Here is a 12,547-nt window from a genome sequence, read left to right as displayed (position 1 = left end):
GAGAGAGAGAGGAGAGAGAGATGTAGATATAAATATATAGATATAGATATATAGATATGTGTGTATGTATAGTATCAATAACATATTTATACAATTATTTGTCATATAATTGCTAGTTAAATAAGCTATATAGTGTATCATTTAAGAAAAATGAAAATAATATATGGATGTTTATCACTCATATAATTAATATGAGATTGGTTGAACATAATACCTTAGGAGTTCCCCACAAATACTTACGTTACTCACTGTGTAAATTTCCCACTCATAGGCTGAATATATAGCTCATTCTAAGCTGTTTCCCTAGCATTTGTAAGGCACTGTTTTCCTTCTTCACTATCAAAGAAAACAACACACACACACACACACACACGCACACACATAACACAGGTAACATTTTATGGCCTGCCCCATTGTAGAAACAGTACAAAATCAATATACTACTTGAGTGCAGGCATTTAAATCAATGTCCAAAGCATACACATAAACTAAGTATTATGTTTAAAGAAAACTTAGAATGTACTGTACATAATACACAACAGCAGCAAGTTCCTGTTATTACAATGGAATACGGAGTGGAATTTGTGCATGCATGTGAAGAGTTAGGTAGACAATGAATCACTACCTCTGAAATTGGAAGTTAATTGAAACATCTATATTATGCTGTTGGAAAATGTAATCAGAAAATAAGAATATTGAACATGATTTTTTGAATAATGGTTTAAAGACTACTGGAGATTAAGAAAAATATGACTTATTTGTGGCACAAAGAATTTCCACAATATTTTAATATAGAATTTTAATTTATCAACACAGCTGTTCTTATCAATTCTATATGATCCACATGAATGCACAGACCCCTTTCTATACAACTTTAATCCATTTGGCTTGAGTTGTTTAGCACACACCTCTAATTCCAAACAATGACACCTAATTGGGGGACAGATAAAGTGATAAATCAGAGAAAGCCTTGACAGAATGAGTCAAAGGTAGGATATGCCCAACTGTTAGAAGAAAAGCTATTTAAGAGCAGCCCAGGAAACGAGAGGGCATATCATTAGTGACTTGGGAGTTGAGCCCACTGGAAGTTAGTGTAGTGAGTACAGAGATGTGGAGTAGAGTTTGTAGTTCAGTCCAGGTCAACAGAGGCTTTTGAAGACAGAGAATAAGAAGGAACCAGAAGATTAGAATAAAATTCCAGAGTTAGTTTGAGGCCAAACACAGCAATACAGTGAGTAGCTGGGGAAAGCCAGTTTGAATCAGTCACCTCAGAGAGGAGTTTGAGCCAGAACCATTTGAACCAGTCAGACACAGATCAAGAATAACTAAACTGGGTGAGTTTATTCAGTAGTAACCTTCTGAGATCATCATTATATTATCATCAAGGAAACTTCTCATCCCAACAATAACACGAGAAAAACTACACCAATCAAAATTCAGTTGTGGATCGTCCACTCACTCATCTACAAAACACCCCCATGCCTCAGACTAAGGAACACTGTGAAGGAAGTGGAAAGCTTTTAGGAGCCCAAGGACCATGACATTTGCTGTGATATCTCCCAATAATATCAAAAGCTACACACATAAAGTCCAAACAAGATGAATAGCCAAATATGAGCTGCCAAGGTAGATGGGCAAACGGCCATGAGACTTCAACCTTAAACAGAAAACTTAAACAGAAAACAAAAGGCAACTGAAGGAAGCTGGGTGCAAAACACGGTTCATTTCTAGGGAAGAAGAGATGAATTGTTTGTTTAGTGCCAAACTGTTAGCTTTGAAAACATACAAAACATACATATAAGTAACATTATATAGGCCAACCAATTATATGTATGTGTGTGTGTATATATGCACATTCACATACATGCACAGGTATATGCACATCTATATGCATATACACATATATGTAGGCCATAGAAATTAGTGAAAAAAAGCTTTGAACTTTTAAAAAAGTAAGGAAGGTATATATGCTATGCATAGAAGGAGGAAAATGAAGGGAGAAATGTTATAGTATAATTTCAAAACTAAAATTAAAACACGTCTAGTACTACAGCAGCTGGCACATAAAAAAGGCATTATTAGTTTTACTGTTGGAAAGAAAAGTGAGACTTGAACTAATGAAATTGTCTATTCATTAGGAAGCTACAATGAGAAATTACACACACTGCCCTGTAAGCCAGATCATCAAAAGGAAGTCTTCTCAAGTAAACATTAATTAATCTCTAGAGTTAAACCATGGTGAGATTCATGGGTAAAACAGACCCATCAAATACAAAATTATTGTAACCATTAAAAGAATGTTCTCTACCACAAATGAGATAAAAATTAAAAATTCTGATCTATGAAAATCTAAAGAAATTAAAATAACCAACATTAAAAAGAAGCAAAAGTCATTGCAATGAACGACAACAAAATGCCATATTAAGGTCTTGAGATGAAGTAATAATTAGTAAAAGATAACTCTAGTCTCATTTTTGCAATAGCCTGACAAATACAGAGGCAGATGTTGACAGGCAACCATTGGTCTAAGCACAGGGTCCTAAATGATCGAGTTAGAGAAAGGACTGAGGGAGCTGAAAGGTTTGTAACCCATAGGAAGAACAACAGTATCAACTCACCAGAACTCCCAGAGCTCCCAGGGACTAAACCACCAACCAAACAGTACACATGTGGGGACCCATGGCTCCAGCCACATATGTAACAGAGGATGGCCTTGTTGGGCATCAATGGGAAGAGAGGCACTTGGTCTTGATGACCCAGTGTAGAGGAATGCCAGCGCAGGGAGGCAGGTGTGTGTGGGTAGGTTGAGAAGCACCCTCATAGAAGCAGGGGTGAGGGAGCATGGGACAGGGGGTTTCCGGAGGGAAATCCAAGAAAGTGGATAACAATTGAAATGTAAATAAATAAAATATCCAACAAAAGAAAAACTTGAAACAATACTTCCTGGTTATATCTTAAATATTAGTAAAACAAGGGACAACTCAACTCAAAGCACAGAGAAAACGAAAATGCACAAGCTAAAATTAACAAGTTATAGAGAAGAGAACTTTAGAGTAAAATCACTAATATGTGATGGGCTATTTGAAAGAGCAAGCAAATTGGCAATACCAACTATCTTAGTTATGCAGTGACCATCACTGTGACCAAACACAGGCTGGAGAGCAAAATATTTTATGTTAAACTATTTTATGTTAAGGGACCTCAAAGCAGGAACTCAAGGCAGAACCTGGAGGCAGGAACTGAAACAGAAATCACAGAAGGATGCTACTAACTGGTTTGCTTTTCCTAGCTTGCTCAGTTGGATTTCTTAACTACCTCAGGGTCACCTGCCCTATGATTGTACCATGCACAGTGGGATGCACAATTCCACATCAAACAACAATAAATGAAATCCCTCACAGGCTTGCAACAGGCTTGTAGCATGAGAATGAGAACATTTTAGCTAGCTATTGTGGTTATCTATTCTCAGATAACTACAACTTATATCAAGCTGACAACTAACCATATTATCACATGATAAATAAGAAATAAAATTTATTTACTAGACTCAGAATTGAAATTGAACAACTCTTTTGATTACATAAATTAATTTCATTGTAAGAAATCTATGAAGATTTAAATGTGAGCATTTAAAACTGTCCATCGAAATGGAAAAATTCCTAGAAAACAGACATAAAAAACCTGAAGAGAAGATACAGAAACTCTGAAAAGGATTTAGAAACTACACCTACCAGAAATAAAACCTGAGATTAAATGATTTCATTGATGTATGCTAATTAACAGGGAAAGCACTTTGGTGGTGGTGGTGGTGGTGGTGGTTTTTCTAGACAGGGTTTCTCTCTGCAGCCCTGGCTGTCCTGGAACTCATTCTGTAGACCAGGCTGGCCTCGAACTCAGAAATCCACCTGCCTCTGCCTCCAGAGTGCTGGGATTAAAGACGTGCGCTACCATGCCCAGCTCAGTAAAGCACAATTTTAAAATTTATTCAGACAGTTTTTTATAAAGCTATCTGAAGATATGGAAAAAATCACTTTATAATTTATATTAGTTCATAAATTCCTTAGTTCCAAAATAAACATACAAAAATAAAGCAAAATTATACATTTAATATGAATAGAAGCAAAATATTATCAAATTATATATATGGAAACTTTTTAAAAAATCTTATACATGATCAACTGGAGTTTATCTAAGAATTGCAAGGCTGTTTTTTTTCACCCCATCTAACACGTCAACGTAAATAAAATATTAATGCTTCAATATTACTCAAGGAACAGCAGGTGTAATTTGCAGAGTGCTTGCAGTCAGAAAGTCGTTTCTAAGTACTTGCCAAAATTCCTCACCACAGTGTCTTCTTTCTGCTTTCTGCTTCAAGACCCTTCCAAACAACAATTTTCTCTTCTCAGAAAATAGAGAGATCACCGGTTGATGTTGAGAATATCAAGTATAGATCCAGATTTAAGGAGAATTAAATGCAGTTTCTCACAGAAATTGCCCCTTAATTCAATTGTATGCATTCCCTGCATTATCTCTGTGAGAGGATTGATTATAAGCCTTTAAAGATGGTTAAGACTTAAGCAGATCAAACTCTGAACTTGGCAGAACCATCCAGAGAATGAATTGTTTCATACTTGTAACAGTTATAACAGAAAAAGACTTAAGTTCGAAGCAAGCATGTGGGTTGCATGTAATGGGGAGAAAATTCTATTTTCTCTTCAATGCACACTTCCCCACATGTAAAAAGATATCATATCATCTCTGTCCATGTCATGCAGTACCCATAATGATATCATAGATTGGTGGTTCTGAAACTCTCTGCCCTCTTAAGCTACTTCACATAAATTAAATATTGTACATTGGGGATCTATATAAGAAATGAAATAAATACTTGGCTCTTTTTAAAAAAATAATTTCAATTTTTCTACAATAAAAGAAAACCCCTCCAATATCATCCTTCCTGGACTCAAGTATAAGCATTTACTTTTTACGCTTTCACATTTTCAATATTAGCATAATTAAAATACTGTAAGTTCCTTTTCAACCTGTGACAAGATGATAGGTAGTTTTAAAAGAGAAAGAAAAAAACCTGGTTCTGCTGTCTCATCATCTTTTTATGGTTACTGTAAGCTCTCAGCAAAAACCCTAAAGAGTCAATTTCTCATTTAATATACAAGAGTCATATTTAATATGAGGAAAGCAATATCACAATTGCCACAATAAAACTGAAAATGTCGACATTCTTATATTTTAAACATGTATATACACATATGATATATAAAAGAATACATATATGTAAATAGACATACATACACACACATATATATATGTATATATCAGTTACTTTTGTGTATAGCGTCACAGCAAAATTATCATTTCCTTTCTTTAAAAATATCCAACCTAGATAGAAACATCATACTCTCTTTCTTTGTACAGGGGTTATTTTTTTTATGGGTAGCACAGACCACTGTGACCTATCACTGTACCATTCATTCTGTAATAGACCATGTTTCCAAGCTTATTGTGTTCTTTAGCCTTAAATAGTTTTGTTTTGTTTAGACAGTGCCTTGATTTAGGGAAGAAGATGTTTCACTGCATGAGGTACATTTCTAAATGAAGTTACAGAAATAGACCAAATAAGCAAATTACGTGCATGGATTGGCTCTGGTTAGGAAAATAATGTGCTCCTGTAGCCTGCCTGTCTTGACTTAGTTCATACACCAGAAGATGTTAAAAGAATCCAATGCTCCTAACAGACTTTTCAAAGAAAAGTTTTACAAACATAAACACCATCTTCCATAAGTCCACCAATTAATGCTTACATGGAAATAATATCTATACCTTCTGGCTCTATGATAAAAATAACCCAGGTTTGGTTTTTAGTTTGTTTTTTTTTCTATAATTTCAATAGGTATTGAGGGTTTTGGTTGTTGTTGTTGTTGTTTTTAACCATTTATTTAATTTAGAAAATTTTGTCATAAAACATATTCATTAGAATTCATTAATTTAATTGATATAATTAGTAGAAAAAAAATTAAAAATACCTTAACGCCTAAGAAAATTGTACTGAAGAAACTAATGACTGTGTGTTCTATTTTAATGCATCTGTATAATAATGTGTGTGTTTATGTATCAATCTATTCACTTTTAATATCTCTAAGATGAATTTCAGTATCTTATTCTTTATAACTTGAGCACAGCTGGCATTTAGGAAAGTGTTGATTTACTTTTAGATGTCAAGTATGGAAATATAGCTTTTCCTTCACAAAGTGACTAATGAGCTTCTCAGTAGAATGGTATTTTACAGAGTTTTATATAACAAAACGAGTAGTGGCTCTTTTTTTTTCAAAATCCAAAGTAGAAAAACATGGCGAACAGAAGTGAAATGTCAAACAGAATCTAACATGACTCAATTATAAGTGACAGGAAATATAATAGTGGGAAAATATATTGTTAGATAAATCTAATTGAATGTATTAGGTAATGGAGACACTTTATTTCTGGTAACATATTATTTGGTACCAATAACAAATATATTTAGTCATTTTTCCCAAACTATATTCAGGGTCCAAATAAATAATATGTTATTCTCTAGGTATTCATTAAGAAAGATATAGTACCTTTTAATTTACAACAATATTTTTAAATCAGACATCTGTAGGATGAGTCTAGTCAATACTTATCCTCTGACATGAGTAGGTTGATACAAATAAAATATGAAGGATGAAAATTTCTGAAATTTTCTAGAGCCAGTATTAGTCATTTCATCCTACCATCCTGAAAGACAAAGATCATTCAGTCAGGCAGCTGAGCAGAAATTAAACATACAAATCTTACTCATTAATTTTCATGTTGAATTGGTATTTAAGAATCATAAATTTTCCCTCCAGTTATTTGGACAATATATTTTCCTAAGTTAAAACACAAGCTAAAGAAGTAATAGTGGGAATTCTAGAAGGTCACATAAGTAGCCCCTTCGATGAATGATTCCAAACATCAAATATAGTGCTTTTACTCATATTTTCATAGCAAGCTCAGTCTCTAATCTATGTTTTTCAAATCAGGGATTGACCATACTGGTTTTCTTGATTTTTTTCCATTCTCAGTGAATGGTTTAAACACAAGCTAATTTCTTTGCTCAAATATATTTGAAGAATTATGAGTAACTGGTAAAAGTATTCCCTCTTATTTTCTAATATAAATTCCTGAATAATCTGTCAAGTATAGAATCTGTTATCGTATGCCTTAAATGTTTTCTTCAAATCTAAAATAAAATTACACATTTGTAATTACTACCACTACACTTAAATTTTTTATTATATCAATAGTACATACCATCTATTATTTCTCAAGATCCTATAAAATTACATTATATACACTAAGACTATCCTCACTTGCCTTGTAAAAATATTTATAGCATGATTGATGATACAGTTTTTGTTCTATTTTCATGAAAAAGGTCTCAATATTATATACCCAGTATTCTTTCTGCAATGTACAATCAGAATATATTAGACAGACTTTTAAGGAATATTTGTTCAATTAATGAAAAAGATAATCATTAATTTGTTGTTTAGTTATTTTATTTTTTGAGATTATAATATAAATACATCAATTTCTTCTTTTATTTCTTTTTTTAAAATATTTTATTTATTATTTATTTTATATGTAAGTACACTGTAGCTGTTTTCAGACACTCCAGAAGAGTGCATCAGATCCCATTACAGATGGTTGTGAGCCACCATGTGGTTGCTGGGATTTGAACTCAGGACCTTCGGAAGAGCAGTCAGTGCTCTTAACCGCTGAGCCATCTCGCCAGCCCTCTTCTTTTATTTCTTTAGTCCAAACTTTCTTGCATACCATTTATTCTCCTCTTTTACAACCACAGCCTATTTTTGAACTAATTTTGTTAACTACAGATAGATAGATAGATATACACATATATTTTAAAATATGAATTACTCAGTCTTTATAGTGTTTCTAGTACTGAACATGTGGTAAGAGACATCCAAGTTTTTAATAGGTTATTTTATTTATTTACATTTAAAATATTATCCCCCTTCCCAGTTTCCCTCTTCTGTGCAAAAGAATAATTTTACCACGTTCAGCACTTCCTAGTTGCCTTTAGTTCTTTTTGTAGGGTTGAGACCTCATGGTTTTTCCCATGTTTACTCCTGCATATATATTGTTGTTGTCTGTGTTCAACTCAACTTTACGTGGCCTTATTGGTGCTTAACCAACTTTGTGTTTAGTTACTGATAGTACTGACACATTCTTGTCACAAACTCACATAGCCTCTGGTTCATACAATGTCTCCACCTTCTTTTGTCAATGTTCCTTGATATCCTTGAAGGCGGAGGACTGTATTCACCTCTGGGTTAAGGACAAATGTATGATGTAGTTAGGTTTACGTTAATTTAAGTAAGTGATAGTTGTTCATTTTCATTCTAGTTCTATTACATTTCTACCCCTAAATTGTAGGTTAGATATTGAATAACAGGCATGACTTCTATCTGATTGAATAAGCCTTAAGTCCCATACAAAGCTATTAGTTACTCACAAGGTATGTATGTGTGTGTTTTCTGCAACCTTAGGGTAATTGTGTCATGATGGTTGTTGTTCTGGTTCATTGGCACTATACCTGGGGAGGACAATTGCTTGCTTCCCTCCTATGGAAGCATTTATCAAGTCCTCAGTACCATGAAAGATGGTCCTCAGAGAGAAGGCACTCAATCCGTTCCAGCTGAGCCACCTCTAAGCCCTCCATCTGAAGCCCCTGGTGCCACCAATAATGTGATAAACACCAAAGCTTATTAAAATTTTCCCAATGCTTTATAATATGGTTAAAATTTTCTTTTGTTCTAATTATTTTAGTTATGAGGCATACACCTGTTAGGCCAGAACCCCTGTTTATCCCCCACTAAGGCTGGGAAACTCCATCTGCCCTCCTTCCCCAATCCTGCCCACACAGAGAAAACTGCCTACCTTCTAGGAGAAAACTCCACGGTAACATGGCATCATTCCTCCTTTCCACATTTCCAGCAACCCTGAAAATATTTTCATCACAGGGGCTCAGTTTTTAACCAAGTATAGACACAAGCCTAACTCTGTGAAACCCCCTTGGATTAGCCTGGATGGGTGACTTCACTGGCCTCCACCTATGCAATGGGTGATCCCATCTGAGACATGCCTCCTAATAAACCTGCTTTTATCTACTTTTAATCTAGTCTAATTCAGCCTATATGTGTATCACCTAAGGAGAGAAAAAGTCTACCAAGCAGATATATATAGAGAACATCTCCCCAGGACAAGTTTTGTCATACCACATAATTGATGCCCAAAAGAGAACTTGACAAGGCCCTTGATAAGTTATGGAGAAATGAATTAATATTCCTGGCTATTGGAAGAACATTATGAAATGTGGCCATTGATGAGCATGCATGGTTGGGGAGCATTCATGGAGGAAATTGTGTTATATTATTCCCTTCCTGTATGGTGTGTATTTATGTGTCTTTGTGCCGTAACAGCAGTTGCATGGTTCTTGCTGTGAGTAGGGAGATGTGGTAAGAAGGCTGAACATCAGGATTAGAGGTGTCAGTGAGAAGGATGCCTGGATGGCCATCTTCGTTCAGATGGTAAGATGTGACATATCTGCTTGATGTCTGGCGTCTAAACCATGAATGTGGAAGTGCCCTAAAAACAATTTAAGTTCAAACGGAGGAAAGGCACTATTGAAGTAACTAGGAATAAGGAAATCTGTATTTGAATCCAAGTTCACTGAACCAGGTAGAATAAAATAAAACTTTGATTAAGCAGGGGCATTAAGGCTGATATGAAAGTTTAGTGAGTTTTCATACACACACACACACACACACACACACACACACACAAAGACTTTGGCAGATCTAATACCTTTGGCCAGCATGTAAAGTTACCATAAAGTGAGAGAGCAACCTAGAAGAGACAAGAAAACCATAACCCAGAGGAAGATATCTGGGTTACTTGGAGACAAATGAAGAGAGAATGTCTAGCTGGAGTTTGCATGGAAAGAATTGATAGAAGAAAAATGTCAATAGAACAAATTGTGTGGGAAAAAGCTTCTCCAAGGCTTCAAAAATCTGAAGAATGAATGGTTCATAGAAGGTAACTGTAATGGTGAAAAAAAGTGAAGTCAATCAAGCGTGTTCCAGGGGTGGGAAATACCCACAGATGAAGGATGGTGCATTCCTCTACAGTAAAGGAGAATGGCGTGTTGTGGATAGCCTGGGGTTAATTATATTTGATTGTAATTCCATTCTCCTGTGAGTGGTTGTGAACAAGGAATGAGTCAGCACTCAGGTGATTTCCTGTAAACATGTTTTCCACCTTAACTTGTAAAATAAAGGAGATCTGATGTTTGGGCAGATAAAAGGGAAGGTGGAGTAGAAGGAGGAAGAGAGAAGAAGGAGAAGATGGAAGAGGGAGAGGAGGCAGAGGAGGAGGAAGAAGAATAAAAGCAGAGCAGAAGCACACGTCCTGGAGAAACTGCAAGTTCTAAGGGATCTCCTAAATTGTGGAAGATGGTAGTGTAGCGGTAGATCTGCCCAATCTAGGCATGCAGCATGTAATCATATTAACTGTGTTGTGTTTTCATTGCCTGGGCATATTAGGGAGGAGATTCACTGCAACGATAGGGGAAGATTATTTACCCAGCCAGGAACGCCACAACAGCCAGGTATAATGGATGGAGAGAAAATGGCTACTCAGGACCACTCAGACCCAAGGAGTCAGCAGGTGCAGCAGGAAAGATCAGAGTAATGTTCACATTTTTTTCCCTGAGTCGGTCCAAGCATATTCAGTCAGGTCCTGACTTTATCAAGTGAGGAGAAATATAGCAAAACTATGTGGAAAGGCTCCAAGGTATGGCAACCTAACAGCTCAGATAGAATGCTGGAGGTACCTTTCACGTTCTGTAAATATAAATCCAATCATATATATTAAAATTTTTACAATAACATGTTCAAATGGTTTGGAGAACACCTAAGTTCTGTGATAACTATTCATATATTTATGAATATTTCTTGTGATGCCTTTGACCATTCTGGCTTCTACAATCCATTCTCCCCATCTTACTCAGGATTCACTGAGTTCTGCCTAAGGGTTGGCTGTGTGTTTCTGTGTCTGTTTCCATCAGATTATGGAAAGGGCCTCACCAGTGATGATTATACTATGGTCTTGTCTATGAGTACAACAGAATATTATTAGAAATCATTTCTTTATTTTTTTTGCCTGGTATTTTGAATTTATTCTAGTTCCTTGGCTTTTCAGAATCTGGTTCCTGGCCTTCTAGGCAGTGTCAGGGGTGGGGTTTGTTTCCTGGCATTGGTTTCAAGCTGGATCACTCATTGGTTAGCTTCTCTCACAATTTCTGTACTACTATTACTGTAGCGTATTATGCTGGCAGAGTTGTAAAACACGGACCCCTAAGGGCTCCCTGAAACTGAACTAACAAACAGGGAGCATGCATGTATCTAACCTAGGCACTCTGTATATATGCTATAGTTGTGTAGCTTGTTGTTTTGTGGAACTCCTAAGAGAGGGAGCAGGACCATTTCTGCAGAGTTTGCCTACTTTTGGTACCTATTTCTTCTATTGGGTTACCTCATCCATCCTTAATATTAAGGGACAAGCTTAGTCTTATCAAAACTTGATATGCCATGTGTGGTTGATATCCTAGAGAGGGGGTGTGATGGTAGGAGGTAGGAGAAGGAAATGGGAAGAGACAAGGGAGGGAGTCAGAATGTAATATATGAGAGTATAAATTAATAAAAGAAAAAACATTAAAAATAGAGTAATCTAAGAAAACTATCTCTTCAGTCTCCACTTTCAGCTAATAGTGAAATAACTTTTTTATATATAGTATTCTTATCCTATGTGGAATCATTTTAGCCATTTCAGTACTGATTTCTCTGGAGTTTTTCAGATCCTTCAGATTTTGTTGTAATATTGATCATGTATCTATGAACCATATCTGAATAAGGTAGTGATAGTTAAAAGTAAACAATAGCTTTGAAATTAATATCATAAAGTAAGGTGTAAAAGTAACAGCAATCCTCTCTCTCTCTCTCTCTCTCTCTCTCTCTCTCTCTCTCTCTCCCTCTTTTGTAACAGACAAAGTTTTGGTTTTCCAGGTACCAACAGATTTTTGGTTTTGTAGGACCCTTAATTATTTTCTTGTTCATATTATATTGTTAAATTAGAAAATAATGAGAATTTTTGAATTTAAAGGCAAGTGATGTGTTCTCTTATTTTTATACATAACGATTCTTTCATTCACACAGAGAGAAAGCAGTTACCATTCAGACCAATGCTACTAGCTTTCACTAATATCTATGAGGATCAAATTCACTAAAATTTATAGCATTGTATAGACATACATTTAAGGGAAACAATAGAAGCTTTTTTCTGGCTAAAAAAGTTGAATATCCTGCCCCCTCCAAAAAAAAAAAAAAAAAAAAAAAAAAACCAAAAAAAAAAAAAGTTAAATCCAGTTTTATGTTAAAATTTTTGA

Source organism: Mus caroli, chromosome 8, assembly GCF_900094665.2.
Source record: "Mus caroli chromosome 8, CAROLI_EIJ_v1.1, whole genome shotgun sequence".
Classification (NCBI taxonomy): domain Eukaryota; kingdom Metazoa; phylum Chordata; class Mammalia; order Rodentia; family Muridae; genus Mus; species Mus caroli.
Note: the sequence above shows the minus strand (reverse complement) of the source record.